The sequence below is a fragment of the Lepidochelys olivacea genome, assembly GCF_965140295.1.
Source record: "Lepidochelys olivacea isolate rLepOli2 genome assembly, chromosome: 10".
Lineage (NCBI taxonomy): Eukaryota > Metazoa > Chordata > Testudines > Cheloniidae > Lepidochelys > Lepidochelys olivacea.
The window spans coordinates 59,449,743-59,465,718 of record NC_140420.1 but is presented as its reverse complement, the minus strand read 5'-3'; the positions used below and the strand labels follow the sequence as shown (position 1 = coordinate 59,465,718).

Below are 15,976 nucleotides of genomic sequence, written 5' to 3'. Positions count from 1 at the left end.
CCCATGTAGCGTGAAGAATGCCAGTACTTAACAATGCCCAGTAGGCAGTTTTCCTGAATTATGGTGCAGCCTACTACAGTTTTCCAGTTTATCACAAAAACTATTCCCGCAAACCAAACAAGCTTTGTGTGCGGCTTCTGGTATTTTAACCCATAGAAAATTGGATTGTCCAGATGTTTAATGACCTGATTCTGCTTCCCTCCTTTTGGCTTCAATGCATTTTGCCTCCCACCTTTGGATCCTTGGTATGTCCTGCACCTTTCTGTCTCCTACAGCTTCTCTCCTTTGGAAAATGCAAACCCTCAAGGAGACACCTAGTAAGATGGTCGAATTGAGCCGTAACCAAACCAGTGATTGTCATTGTTTTTTAGAAGAAATCCAGAAATTGTGATCTACTAATAGAATAAAGTGCTATGCTAGGCCACTTTATAAAAACACCGTATTTGGTGTCCCTTTAAATTGGGTTTATGTTTATATTTTTCTATGTGGAATCACACTATCAATTTAAGTTTTGTGGGTTTTTTTAATTGTTTCTCTGTAAACCTTAAAGAGTGCTTTATTTTGAAATGAGTTCTTGTAAATAAGGGAAAGTGCCTCTTTTCATCAAGTTTATATGTTATAAGACTGAAAACTAGATGTTCTGTTAGTGAAATGAACAGAGATTACATTTCACATTTTGAATTGTGAATGCATGGCTGGATTTTAACCAGGTTCATGAAAGTATCTGGAGATCAGCGCACATATATTTAACGATTCAGATTTTAGTTTTTATACTAAGCAATCAAATCTGCATTATCTTTAAAATGCACCCTAGGTAAATAGGGAGGTCATAAACAATGTAACTGTATGTTAAGGTTCACAGCTATGGTTGGATTAAATCTTAATTATATAGTAACATTTTGTACATATAGGAAAATAATATATTAAATGCTCTACTTTGGTGAATCCAGACAATCACGAAGGAATAATGGAACATAGTGCTGGATTTTTTGAAGTGTAGATGTATATCCCTTTTAGTCTGTATTGAATGCTATCCAGACTTTGAATTATTACCATGATGTAATAAAGTAGTTTTAAAAAAAACCAAACCTGAAGTGTAATAAATAGTAGACAAGATCTGAACAGAATGAAGAGAGAAAATCAGCAATATCTCAGTTTAAAATGTAACATGTTTATGAACAGCTCGGTTGTCTTGATGTACTAAATAATTCTATAAATTGTATGTGCAGATGTAGACAAGACATTCTAGTTCTTATTATAAAATACACTAAGAGAATTAAATTGATGATAGCTGTATAAATCTATGAAACATGGTTGTTGAAAGATACAATTATGTGGAAGTATCTACATGCTGTGATGGACTAATTACATTTTACTCAATTAGTGTAAAATATTGTATTGTAAAATATTTTATGCTGTAGTGATAGATGGATTTTTAACACATTTGTGGCTGTTAGTATTTTATAAGTATTGTGGCTATTGCTAATAACGATGTTTGTTCGAGAATCTCTATGTTTTGGATCAATAAAAAAAGAAGAAAAAATCAGTAGCAAAAATAACAGTATTTCCAGTAATATGCTACACCAGTTTCTCTTTAATGACCCATCAGTTATGCTATTGCCATGAAGCTAATGTGAGGTGACTCATTTAGCAGCATATTATTACATCATTTGAGCATGATGTAAGGCACATCAGGCATTATTAAATTAGCCAGAGTTTTACAATATGTCAGTAACATTTTATGCACATTAATAGCATAGTTAGTGTTACTTATGGGAATTTATCTCAAGCAAATATATTTAAGGTAGATTTTTACACTGTTATTTTTTTCTCACTTTCATTTTATTCCTATGGTGTAAATATTATTATACAGGGTTTGGGAATTTTTTTGTTTAACAGGGATAGAATGTACACTACAAGGGAATGCTAAATGCAGGTCTGAGTGCTGCTTTGGAATATGTTTTATAGTTCATAAAATCACTTTAAATATAGCGCTTATTTGGCTTGTCCCTTGAAGGAGAATTTAGCTGGCTTTTCATTCTCTGTAAAACTCAGATTGACCCAATGGATCATCCTCCAACTTTGCTACATTTTAATATGCAAACATCCTCCTCCTCTGGATCCCAGTCATAAGGAGGTTGGAGTGTAAGCTCACGGTTCATTCAGGCTGGAGGATATTATAACTAAATAGAAAATAGAATATAAGCACTAGCTATTGGAGCTCATCCACTCAGATTTTTCTTCTGTTCTCTATAGGAAATTGACGGCCTTTCTGATAACCAGGTCAGCATAATTCAATTCAGAATTTAATGTGAGATTTTAAAAGATTACATCTTCTTGCCTAAAACTTTGATCAGAGCAGTGAGAGTAAAATCCAGATATCTGTAGGAGTGCAGTTGCATTGACCTTCTTGTTATAAATGTCCCACAAAACAAACAAGTCACTTTTATTTTGTGCCACAACTTTTAAAAAGGATTATTTTGAGTAAAGAGAGTATAAGAAAATAGAAGTTAAGGATGCCTTTTGTGTCAATTTCTTGGGCAGTTTGTCATTTTAATTACGTTGGCAGCAGCAACCCAGATTTGATTACAAAGCAGATTGCTTTGCATAGTCGGTATTTGGCTCTTTGAAAACTTCAGTGGGATTTTTTTAGCGGAGCAGGCAGAGTGCAGATCTTGGAAGCATTCCTTACTAAGTTTTGCTCAGGTGTTTTGGGAACTCCGTTATACATGGGGGAGGAGGAGGATGGAGGAGAAAAATCCAAGATGTACAGATACTCCAGAAAGTGAGAGCACCACCAATCTTCTGTCAGGTGGAAAGGAAAGTAAGACTGAAAGAAAGAAGCAGCTCAGAAATAATAGTCCTGGGAGTGGGAAAAGATCTGAGAATGCAGCCTTCTCAGAGGGACACAGTTTCTACATCCTTTCACCCAGTTCAGTTTTCTGTCCCCTATGATGAGTTTATAGTTCAGTCACTGAAAAATGAAGTTTGGGGTTGACCAAAACAATCTGTAAATTTGACTAATAGTTTTGGATTAAAAAAAGAAAGGGAAAACTTTTTAAAAAGTCAAAACTTTTCATTCTTCTTCGAGTAGTGTTGCTATGGGTGCTCCACTGTAGGTGTATCTATGTCCCATCCCTGTACTGCTGATCAGAGAACTTTGGTAGCAGTGTCTATTGGGCCTGCACATGTGCTGTCTCTCCTCATGCTGTGCCAGGAGACTAGCCAGGCATGCGTGGGTAAAGGTCCGCAGTTCCTTCTCAACCAACCCTGGCTAGAGATGGAGCCCTTAACTGTACTTTAGGAGATGGTTAAGTCTCCTTTTCAGTTGTTAATCTTTAGCTTTTAGAAACCCTTTAGCCGCCTTTTGACTTTTATTTGGCCAGGCCTTAAAAGCAGCAATGAAAAAAAGAAAGAAAAGACTTTTTTCTTGTCGACCCCCAGTAGGGAGGTCCCACCTGGACAAGGGTATGCCCCATTCTCCATGCTTCAAGAAGTGTCGCACTTGCAGCGAGGTGATTTCAGTTGCAGACAAACACTCCCAGTGCATTCACTGCCTCGGTGAGTGGCACATCCAACAGTAGTGTTCCCTCTCCCAGCAGCACTGACAGAATCCTACAAGGATAGAGCACTCCACCAGAAAATCATCTTTATGGAGGAGGCTCTCTGACCTCAGCCCTTTGGCAAGTGTGAGTCTTCCCCTCAACCTTCAACTTTGCAGACTCCTCTCACACATCAAAAAAGAAAGCGGGAAGTCCTTTCAGCAAGCCCAGGGATAGCCGAAGCGATCACCATCTCGCTCGGTATCCTCAGCACCACCAGCACTGAGAACATCTGGCACCTGCATCTCGTGGCGACCGTCGGTGTCCGGTACTGTTGATAGCCCCACAGAACGTTTGGGGCACCGAATCTTCATTACAAAAGGACACGGACAAACACCCTAAGGCGCTCCTGGTATGCAAGCTGTCATCTGTACTGACGGTGACATCTCCCCATCCGACACTGGACAGATCGGTCCAGGCGAGGTCCCCATCTCCCCCAGCACTGCCACCGACACTGGGATGCTCGGTATTGGCAGAATTCCATCAGACCAGTGGCTGTGTTGGAAGCTCCTGACTCTCTCCCCTTTGGTACCGGGATCATGGCACCGAGCCATGGCCGATCAAGGGGTATTTCCCCACAATCATGCCCTTCCAATGTTGAGTGAAGGATCGGACAATGAGCCTGACTGGGTTTCTCTCTACTCCTCCCAATCTCCATGTGGGACCCAATATTAACAGTGTCTAGGAACCTACCACCATATGGCACCGCCACCACCTTGGTATGCACCTCCACCAGGCCCTATACCAGCGCAGTGGCCATATTGAGACCCCTGGGTGCGCATTGCCAGCCTTCCTTGAGGGCACTGAGCATCCCCCAAGAACCTCCCAGGCATGCCTCCCAGGCATGTTTCTGTCCCTGGTATCGCTTATAGACGCTGCTCAATGCAGCCCTCAAGTGACAGCCAGAATCTGCATCCAGCTCCTGGGGCATGATTCCACATGCCAGACTTCACATGTGATGCTTACAGCCATGGTTCAGCTCAGTTTACAGAACAGGGACAGTCTGAACAAAGCCCTGTCACTACCTACCAGAATCAAGAACTCCCTGGACTCGTGGAAGAAACCGGCCAATGCATGCAAAGGGATCCCCTTCTTACAGGTGCCACCTTCGTCACTCCTTACCACAGATGCATCCCTTATAGGATGGGAGTGTGCATTTAAACAGTCTCACAACCCAAGTAAAATGGTCACTTGCAGAAATCTCCCTGCACATCAATCTCCTCGAGCTGAGAGCAGTCAGGAACACTTGTGCCAATTTCCTCCTGCTGGTAACACGATCACATATAAAGGTCCTGACAAACAAAATAGCATGTATTGTATCAACCACCAGGGAGGAGCCAGATCGCCCTTTCTATGCACGGAGTCAATTAAACTATGGAACTGGTATATCTCTCACAACATCACCTTATCCTCAACTCACCTCCCAGGCACTCAGAATGTGGTAGCGGAGAAGCTTCAGTTGCACATTCCTGCATGACCACGAGAGGGAGATGCACCCATCAGTACTTCACATCTTGTTTGCGTGGTGGGGAACACCATCCATAGATCTGTTTGCCACTTACCAGAACAAGAAGTGTCCACGTTACTGTTCCAGGGTGGGTATCGGACAGCATTCTCTGGGCGATGCTCTCCTCCTCCCATGGGACAAGGGCCTTCTTTATGTCTTCCCTCCATTTCCTCTTCTGCTGAAGGTGCTAAAAATAAAGAGGGACAGAGCTTACATAATTTTGATTGCTCCCGTGTGGCCGAGACAGACTTCGTACCCTTACCAGATGCAGCTCACGATGTGCCCACCGATCTTCCGTCCGTCCACTCCACACCTTCTCTCTCAGGACAAAGGATGTACCATACATCCCAACTTGGGGATCCTTCTACTCAGTGCATGGCTCCTACGTGGTTCCAGCACCTAGAAAGCTCATGCTCAAAGGAAGTGCAAGAGGTTTTATTAAACAGTAGAAAGTCCTGCACGTGATGCACTTACCTGCAGAAATAGTCCAGGTTCAAGATTTGGTGTATGGCCCAACAAATCTCTCCAGTGTCAGCAACTCTTCCGTGTATTTTGAAATATGCCCTGACACCTAAAAGATTGGTGAAATGCTGTAATAGCTGTTCAGTGGACTCCAATCTGTAGAGGGATCCCCAGTGCTTTTGCATGCAACCACTAAAAGGTTTCTTAAGGGAATAGCAAACCTCTTCCCTCAACTTTGATTTCCTGCCCCCTTGTGGGATCTAAACCTAGTGTTGAAAGGGCTTACTAGGCCTCCCTTTGAACCTATGGCTACCTGTCACTAGCATATCTATAGATGAAAACGATCTTTCTGGTTGCAATTATCTTGGCTAGAATAGGGGAAATAGCAGCTCTGATGGTGCATCATCCATAGGCAGTATTCTTCCCCGACAGGGTTACACACTGGCTGCATCCCAGGTTCATCCCTGAAGTGATCTCGTTTCACATGAATCAGTCTAGCCACCTTCTACCCCAAGCCTCACTGAGACAATAGGGAGCCCATATTGCATACCCTAGACATTAGGAGAGCCCTTGCATTCTACCTAGATAGGACAAAAGCCTTCAGGAAGTCCCCTAGACTATTTCTCATTATGGCAGAAAGATATAAGGGCTCAGCGATATCAGCCCAAAGACTATCCAAGTGGGTCTTAAATTGCACCAGACCAAGTGTCGGCGACCTATGGCATGCATGCCAAAGACTGCAAGCGAGCTGATTGTTAATGGCACACTGCTGCCTGCCGGGTCCCAGCCACCGGCCCCGCTCAGCCCGCTGCTGAACTTAGGCCAGGACCCCGGCAGGCAGCAGCGTGCCCTTAAAAATCCTGCCTGCCCCAGCTCGCTCTTCTCCACCCTCCCGCGGGGGCAGGGTAAGAAGCTTGGTCCTGCCAGCTGCTGCTGCAGAGCACGCAAACTCCTCCCCACCCCGCCTGTTCCCCCAGCATTCTGGGTTCCTGCCCCTCCTCCTCTCTCTCCCTGCCACCAATCAGCTGATGGCCCCTGCAGGGGAGGGGGAGTAGCGGAGCCGCAGTGCACTTGCTGCTCCGGGGAGGAGGCGGAGAAGAGGTGGGGATGGGGCCGTGGGGAAGGGGGGTGGAATCAGGGCATAACCCCTCCAGCCCGCTGCCGTGAGCCGCTCAGGTCAAGAGGCTGGGAGCACCCCCATGACCCCAGCCCACATCCCCAGCCCTCTGCCCTGACCCCTACATCCCCAGCCCTCTGCCCTGACCCCTGCACCCCCCCACGACCCCAGCCCTGACTCCAGCACCCCCCACACATACCCAGCCCCCTCAGACCCCCTGCCCTGACTCCTGCACCCTCCTCAGACCCCCTGCCCTGACTCCTGCACCCTCCTCACACACCCCTAGCCCCCTGCCCTGACTCCTGAACTCCTCCACACATACCCAGCCCCCTCACACCCCATATGCTGACTCTTGCACCCCAACCCCCCACATTCCCACCTGCACCCCTTGCACCAAATGGGAGCGGCCCAGGTAAGCACTCCACCCCCAAATCTCCTGCCCCAACCCTGAGCCCCCTCCCTCATTCTAGCTCCTGGCCAGACCCTACACCCCAACCCCCAGCCTGCTCCTTCACCCCAAGCCCTGTGCTCAGTGCACTCCCACCCTCAGCTCAGTGCAGAGAGAGAGGAAGAGAATGGGCTAGAATCAGGGAGAAGGTAGATACCCACTCTATATGGGCAGGGCCGGGATCCCAGACCGGCAGCGGGCTGAGCAGGGCAGGCAGCCTGGACCCTGGCTGGCAGGAGCCGGCAGACGGAACCCCAGACTGGCAGTGGGCTGAGTGGCAGCAGGCTGAGCTGCTCAGCCCACTGCCGGTCTGGGGTCCTGGCTGCCAGCCCCGCTCAGCCTGCTGCTGGTCTGGGGTTCTGGCTGCCAGACCCTTGCCAGCCAGGGTCCTGGCCGCAGGCCCCGCTCAGCCTGCTGCCAGACTAGGTGAACGGAACCCCAGGCTGGCAGCGGGCTGGCAGTGTAAGATCAGCATTTTAATTTAATTTTAAATGAAGCTTCTTAAACATTTTGAAAACCTTGTTTACTTTACATACGACAATAGTTTAGTTATATAATATACAGACTTCTAGAGAGAGACCTTCTAAAAAACATTAAAATGTATTACTGGCACGCGAAACCTTAAATTAAAGTGAATAAATGAAGACTCGGCACACCACTTCTGAAAGGTTGCCGACCCCTGCACCAGACAGTGCTACCAAATCTGTAACCTGATCCCTCTGGACTTGATCCGTACACATTCCACGAGATCAATCTCCTCATCTGTTGCCTTTCTCAAGGACATTTCCATCTCAGTGATCTGCAGAGTGGCAACGTGGGTGTCAGTCCACACCTTCGAAGAACATTATCCAGTCACAGGGGACTCTGCCTCTGATGCCATCTTTGGCTCCACAGTACTATCATCTGGGACTAACCCAACTCCGAAGTCTCAGCTCTCCAAGGAGGGGGTACTACTTGGGAGTCATCTACAGTGGGGCACCCATGGGGACACTACTCGAAGAAGAAGTTACTCCTCTTGTGCAGTAACTATGATTCTTTGATGTGTGTCCCTGTATGGGTGCTCCACTACCCATTGTCCTCCCTTCTACTTCAGAGTTCTCCCTGTGACTCTGTAGTAGAGAAGGAACTGAGGATGGTTAGCCCACGAGTGCTGGCTAGCCTTGTGGCACAGCACAAGCAGAGACCGTGCATGTGCAGGCCCAACAGACACTGCTACCGAAGTTCTCCGATCAGCAGCGCAGGGATGCAGACACACCAATAGTGGAGCACCCATAGGGGGACACATCTCAAAGAACAGTTGTTACTGCACAAGGTGAGTAACTTTTTCTTTTGATATTTTAGAAATAAAACATTTTTACTTCATTTCAAAATGACATTTTGTTTAATAGTTTAGGTAGATTTATTTAAAAAACAAGGCAATAAAAAATAAAACAAAAATTGTTTTGAGTAGAACAAAACATTTAGCTTGACCTGACACAGAAATGTTTTGGGTTTTTTTGATTCAGTTACCAAGCTGAAAAATTACTTATTCACTCAGCTCTAATAGTACTTTGTAAAAATAACTATTCATGAAGAATTGCTAAGGAAATACTTGGAAAATTTGGAATTACACTACTTGGCTTACTTATCTTGACATCATTCTTTGTTTGTTAAGGAAATTAGCTAAACAGTTTTCTGAAACACTATCAATTTATTTTTGAAAAGTCAGGCTGAACTAGAGGGGACCAGTGTACTGGAGGAATAATCATTTAGAGGATAACTATGAGAAATAACACAAGCTCAAAGAAAACTCGCAATAAAAACTATTTTTTCCATAGAAATACAAAATTAGTAGATGAGCAGAATGCATATGATCTATAGATTTTAGTAAAACATTAGATACATACTGTGTTTCATGAAATCTTATCCTCAAACTAATTCAGGCTTGCTTGGATTTATACATTGTCATAAAACTAAAAACTATTGAAAAATCGAGGAACAAGAGAACAATGAGAAACAAGAAACGCTGTTTCAAACTCTGGGAGTTTTTTGTGGCGTTCTCCAGTGATTTATTGAATACAGTCTTAGTATTTTTTAAAGAACTGGAAGAAAGAGTAAGCAGTATGTTAATGAAATTTGGAGATAATATGAAAATTGGGAGGTGAGAACACAGAAAATTCAGTGAGATTTACTCACATAAATGGAAAATACAAGCTCATACATTTGAGAAAACAACATCTGAAACATACATGCTTTATAAGTAGAAGAAATATGAGAAGCAAAAAATGTGAAAGAGATGCAGGTGATTGTGGACAGCAAGTTAGATCTAATTTTTGCCGTGTGGATGATCAGCAAAGGTGATGCTTAAAATGAACTGAATGATAGGAGGGAAGAAAATTCGCAACACACCTCTGTTTAAAATGTGCTTATGGACAATTTTATTGCCCTGATATAATTCAGTCTTCTCTAAACTTGTATGTGAACTTCTGAAAAAGTTGTTGTAGGCTATGTCTATACTACTACTTACGTTGGTATAATTTATGCTGCTCAGGGATGTGAATAAGCCATGCCTCTGAGTGACGTAAGTTACAACGACCTAACCGCCAGTGTGGACAGTGCTGTGTCAGCGGGGGAGCATCCTTTCATCATAGCTGATGCCATTCATTGGGGGTGGTTTAATTGAGAGCTCTCTCCTGTCAGCTTAGAGTGACTACGCTAGAGAGCTTACAGCAGTGCAGCTGTATCAGTGCAGCTGTGCCTCCATAAGCTCTCTAGAGTAGCTATACCCTTGGTCTGCAAATGCACAGACATCATGTAACAGGGCAGAGGGGTTATAATCCGATAGAGCTTTGGCACAGTTGCACCTGGAATACTTTGTTCATTCTTGGGCAACTCGTAACATTGACATAAGAACTACTGTACCAGAACACACTAGTGTTTGTCTGATCCAGTATTCTGTCTCTGACTGTAGAGCAGTGGTGGGCCCATCAGGGTAATCCGCTGGCTGGCTGCCAGACGGTTTGTTTACATTTGCTGTTCCCAGCCAATGGGAGCTGCGGGAAGTGGTGGCCAGCACGTCCCTGTGGCCCGCTTGTACCTGTGTGACACCCAGTCTCAATAGCTGGTTGTGAAGGGCCCATTCAGGGAAATGGGCCATCAGGGAAAACAATAGGCCCTAGGAGAAGCTTATCCCCCACTTGGTAAACCTTCTTATGGATGTTTGTCAGCCTGTAAGCAATGGCTGGTATGACTCTGCAAGGCCATGTGACCATACCAGATGTCTCTGGTCTCCATTTTGGGTACTTGTATTTTTCCACAACTGCGCTGGGAACTGTTTTTTGAACAAAGGATTCCCACCATATGCTAAAGCTATATAAGGCAGGGAGTGGCATTATCTGTTATTGTTAACTCCCCCACAACTGAACACCTAAGAGAAACTCCGAAAGAAAAGGACTTGAAACTGGGGTGGGGAGCCCAAGGTGCAATTCCAGTGCAGTTTGTGCCTTGATACAAGCTGGCTTAAAGATTCTCATCAGTCAGGGTGAGAGATTATTAATTCAAATTCTAGTTTGCGTTTTTGTTTATTTACGAGGTAATCTTCTTTGATCTGTTTGCTATCACTTATAATCACTTAAAATCTTTCTCTTTGTAGTTGATAAACTTTGTTTTATGTTTTAACCTAAACCAGTGTGCCTGTCAGTGAAGTGTCTGGGGAAAAATCTGAGCTTGGTTTAACACAATCATATTTTGCATGTTCCTCTCCACATTGAGGAAGAGGCGAACTGGGTAATAAACTCATACTGGTCAGGGTTTCTATCAGGGCAAGATGGTACAGCTCTGGGGTCCTACGCTGGGGGGCTCGGGGTTATTTTGGCTGTAGCCTCTCAATTCTTGGTTCATGCAATGGCTGGTCAGCCTGCATATAACTGCAGCTGAATGTGTCCCTGCCCGTGTGTATGCTGGTGGAAGTGTAGGACTGGAAGCAATCTATAGCATGTCACAGCAACACAGTACTGAGAGGGAGTCCAGACTGGTGAGTCAGAGGGTTAAGTGGCGCCCTGCGGGGAATCCATCACAAGTACCCAATCTACCTTCTCTATCACATTGATTATTTCATGTACCTCTGTCATGTATTCCTTCTTAGTTATTTTCTCTCTATACGGTCCAAAACTTCTCAGTCTCTCCTCAAAGGAATTCTATCCAGTCCTGTAATCTTTTGCATTGCCTGTCTCTGACCTCCTCCAGTCTCTTCTGTGTCTTTATTGAGAGAGGTGACTAAAACATCATTCTAGGTGAAAGGCATGCCATCAGCTCATATGGCATTATAGTATTATCAGAAAGATAATCTATAATGAGTTGAGAGAAGGGCAACAGGAGCAAATAGTGGGGCTGAAGAGTGACTTAAAGAAGATTAAACCAATGGAAACAAATTTTAGTCAGTGTGCCAAACTGTTCCTTGGACTTCCGTTTAAGATTAATCATGCAGAAAATCATATGGCGCATGCATTGAACCTGTCTCCGCCTGTTCAAAACAGGTGCTGTTAAGTCAGACAAATGTTGGCACTGTGATTCAGCATGTGCTGACTTAACCTATGTGCTCTGGGAGTGCTCCTGTACCCAGATATTTTGGGCAGAATTTAATTGGAGACTTAATTTTTTCCTATCAAATATAATTGTGTTACAAGCCAAACATATAATTTTAAGCCTAATAGACATTAACTGGAAGCTGAATAAATCTGAAAAATTTTGGCAGAGCACTAATAATTGCTAAAAGACTAGCACTACAAAAATGGAAAACCAAAAAACGACCAACAATTGAAAACTGGCTCATAGACATCGTAAGCTTGGCCACCATAAAAGGAATTGTATACTGTAACAGAAATACTCAAGAAAAATTCTCAGAGATGGGATGCTTTGCTGGAAGTATCTGAACAATCCTATAAAATGCATTCTCCCACCTGCCCTGCCTCTCTAGCCACTTCCTTCCCTTCCTGATTCTATCCCCCTCCTCTGAATTTTGTTTCTATTATTTATCTTATTTTAATAATTTTACTTTAACGAGCTAGATTTTTATAAACAAATTTTGTTTGTAAATTGTGTAATAAAATATAAATCAGTTATTTGTATCCATATTTTATGTAATTAAATATTTCAAGGTTAAGTAGCAACTGGTTAATATATTCTGAGAAGCTTAGGTCTTATGCGAATTTTATGTATAGTTTCTTTTTTCTGTATATGTGTGTGTGTGTATATAAAGTTACTGGGGGGGAAATGCTAAATACGTATAGCCCCCCGCATCCTGACCCCACTCCCTGGCAGGAGTGCTTGGAGATGGGGGCTGCAGGTGGAAGGGGTCGGGAGGGCCCCCATTTGCTCTGCACATCTCTAATTTCTTGAATACTAAGACCACCAATAACACAATGGATTCTCTTAAGTAAAATTTATATCTAAATATACAATAAACAAACATGAGAAATATCTGAGATAAAGAATAATATACACACTGCAAAAATGTATATGTATACATACCCTTTATATTATACACAGAAAATTTAAAAAAAAAAAAAAAAGAGTATGTACTTTAAAGGCTACCTGTATCTCCAGATTTTTTTTATTTCAATTTTTTCAATTTCAATTTTTTCAAAGTGAATTCAGTGCCAGAGAAAGATACTAATCTATGACAGCATTGGACACTGAAGTTCTTTATCCATAGAGCAGGTATTAGATAATCAGTTTCCCCACCCACCCTTGTTTCAGCAATATGTCTTAACTTGGATGGACCTCTTCTAAAGGGTGAGAGGATTACTAATGTTCCATGTTTTCTTCATTGGTGATTTTGCTAACACTACAATCGGTGCTAGTTACAAAGTTTTGTGTGTGATGTGGCACTAGGAATTTGATTGAGACCACAATATCTATTCAAATTCAAGCCAATTTTGAGTAAAAATGTACCCAAAAAAAAAAATCAGAGAACCCCCCCAAAATTGTGCATTTGTGCATATGTTTTTTTTAAAGAACACTAATATAACTTTAAAAGCTGAGAAATTAATTTAGTTTTGTTTTGTAAATTTTTGCCTTTTAATCTTCTCTTGGCTGACACCTTTTATATCTGGTGTCAGGCCAAAGAACAGTGTTACATGTATGCTGTAAATCCCTGAAAAATGGGTTTTATAATGGAAAGTCTGACACAACATTAAGTGAAGCAGTGATTCTGGCTTCTGCCAGATGATACTCCTTAATAAAGGTTTATGTATTTTAGGCCCCTCTGAATCTGGAAACCAAGTTTTATTTTGTTTTATATTATGCACGCTGTTAATCATCTCTTAATTGTGACTTATTAGAGGAGAATTCTTCTGCCAATAGCACAAAAGTGGCTCTTGTTTTTCAGCTGAGATAAAGAGCCCGCTCATAGGCATAACATTTAAGAAAGTAAAGATGTACTTGCTTAGAGGCAAGGTTTTCTGAAGCAAGAGGTGACCACCTGAAGTTAATCAGGGAAGACATCCCTGAGAGGAGTGGGTAGCAGGTGTTATAAATTAGACATAGGGGAAGGAGGACTACTATTTATAAAAGGGGAGCATTTCTGTGAGGAATCATTTTGAATGTCTTAAGGAAAGAGGCAGACAAAAAATAAATAACTCTTTTCTCACCTTTTCTTTAGATGGGGTTGAAGCATTTGAAAGCTTTTCTGAATGCAGTATTGTCATCTTTGAATTTATGGCTCTTAGTTGGAGATTGGTTATGAATATTCCATAAAACAAATGTATGCTTGATGGTATAGATATAGGTATAGATAGGTTACAGCGGGCTGTTTACGGAAGTAAGAGCCCTGTCTGTTGGTAAGTGTAATAGAGAGAGCAGAACATAACCTTGTCTTGCCAAATAGTGTGAATATCAGTGCTATTTCACAAGCTTTACACAGCGCATCCCAGAACTTCTGGTTCCTGCAGCTTACGCTGACCGCAGTTGTTTCCCTTTCACTTGTCTGGCAACTGGGCCAGGAAGATCAGCATAATTACCTGGAGCTCCCTTCCCTGGAATTAACTGAAGGATGCTTCAGCTACCATGCTTCTTCTTTTCTACCCTGCATAAGCCCCCATTTACTTGCCCCACACCCAAAAAATAAGGCTGGTTAAGAGGAGGTACCACCACTCCACCCCTTATTTCTTTGAGGTGCAGCTGGCTGGTTTGCTATTCTGAGATTTTTAGAAAATTGCAAATAGTCCATTCTGGTGACTACTGCTAGAGGATAAAGTTTTGTGCAGGCAACCCATTTCTTATAAAATGTCAACTCGACTGAGTTAGGGGAGAGTGCAGCTCCAAACCAGTATCCTGAAAAAGCTGAATGGAAGCAAAGGGCTAGTTGAGTACTCTGATAATACCAATAGGGGAACCAAACTATCCAACTCATACTTGCTTGTGTAACCATCCTAAAAGATCGTTCAAGAGCATGGGTCGTAGCCTAGGATGAGGAAGGGTGATAGACATTCGATCAAGCTATTCTAGACTGAAATAATGTTTGTACTTGGGAATCTGACCATAATCTGTATATTAGGACTGGGATGCAAATATAATTTTATTATTGGGCTTTTCACCTTTTGTCTAGTATTTAATCCTGAATAGCCCAAGAGCCTGCTGGAATACTATAAGGATTATAAGGTGGATAGAGAGCTGGCTAGATTGTCGGGCTCAACAGGTAGTGATCAACAGCTTGATGTCTAGTTGGCAGCTGGTGTCAAGCAGAGTGCCCCAGGGGCTGGTCCTGGGGCTGGTTTTGTTCAACGTCTTTATTAATTATCTGGATGATGGGATTAATTGCACCCTCAGCAAGTTCGCAGATGACACTAGGCTTGGGGGAGAGGTAGATACGATGGAGGGTAGGGATAGGGTCCAGAGTGACCTAGGCAAATTGGAGGATTGGGCCAAAAGAAATCTGATGCGGTTCAACAAGGACAAGTGCACAGTTCTACACTTAGGAAGGAAGAATCCCATGTACTGCTACAGGCTGGGGACTGACTGGCTAAGCAGCAGTTCTGCCAAAAAGGACCGGTGGATCACAGTGGATGAGAGGCTGGATATGAGTTGTCAGTGTGCCCTTGTTTCCAAGAAGGCCAATGGCATATTGGGCTGTATTAGTAGGAGCATTGCCAGGAAATTGAGGGAAGTGATTATTCCCCTCTATTCGGCACTGCTGAGGCCACACCTGGAGCATTGCATCCAGTTTTGGTCCCCGCACTACAGAAGGGATGTGGACAAATTGGAGAGAGTCAAGTGGAGGGCAACGAAAATGATTAGGGGGCTGGGGCACATGACTTACAAGGAGAGGCTGAGGGAACTGGGGTTATTTAGTCTGCAGAAGAGAAGAGTGGGGGGGGGATAGGATAGCAGCCTTCAGTTACCTGAAGGGGGGTTCTAAAGAGGTTGGAGCTAGGCTGTTCTCAGTGGTGGCAGATGGCAGAACAAGAAGCAATGGTCTCAAGTTGCAGTGAGGGAGGTCTAGGTTGGATATTAGAAAACACTATTTCACTAGGAGGGTGGTGAAACACTGGAATAGGTTACCTATGGAGGTGGTGGAATCTCCATCCTCAGAGGTTTTTAAGGCCCAGCTTGACAAAGCCTTGGCAGGGATGATTTAGTTGGTGTTGGTCCTGTTTTGAGCAGGGGATTGGACTAGATGACCTCTTGAGGTTTCTTCCAACTCTAATATTCCATGATTCTGTGATAACAATGAACCTGGCATCAAAACACTTTAGGATAGTTGGTTATTCAGCTATATGTACAGCTTTAAAAGTGAAAACGTACATGATTAGCCATTAAAAGGCTAACCGTTATATGGTCCATTAATCAGATAAATTTCTGCT

The 15,976-nt window shown here is 43.3% G+C and overlaps 1 protein-coding gene across 17 annotated transcripts in view; it reads left to right on the top strand.

Annotated features, from left to right (window-relative positions):
- TCF12 (transcription factor 12) overlaps positions 1-15,976 on the top strand; it is a 284,639-nt gene that overhangs the window by 191,217 nt on the left and 77,446 nt on the right. The window lies entirely within an intron of this gene.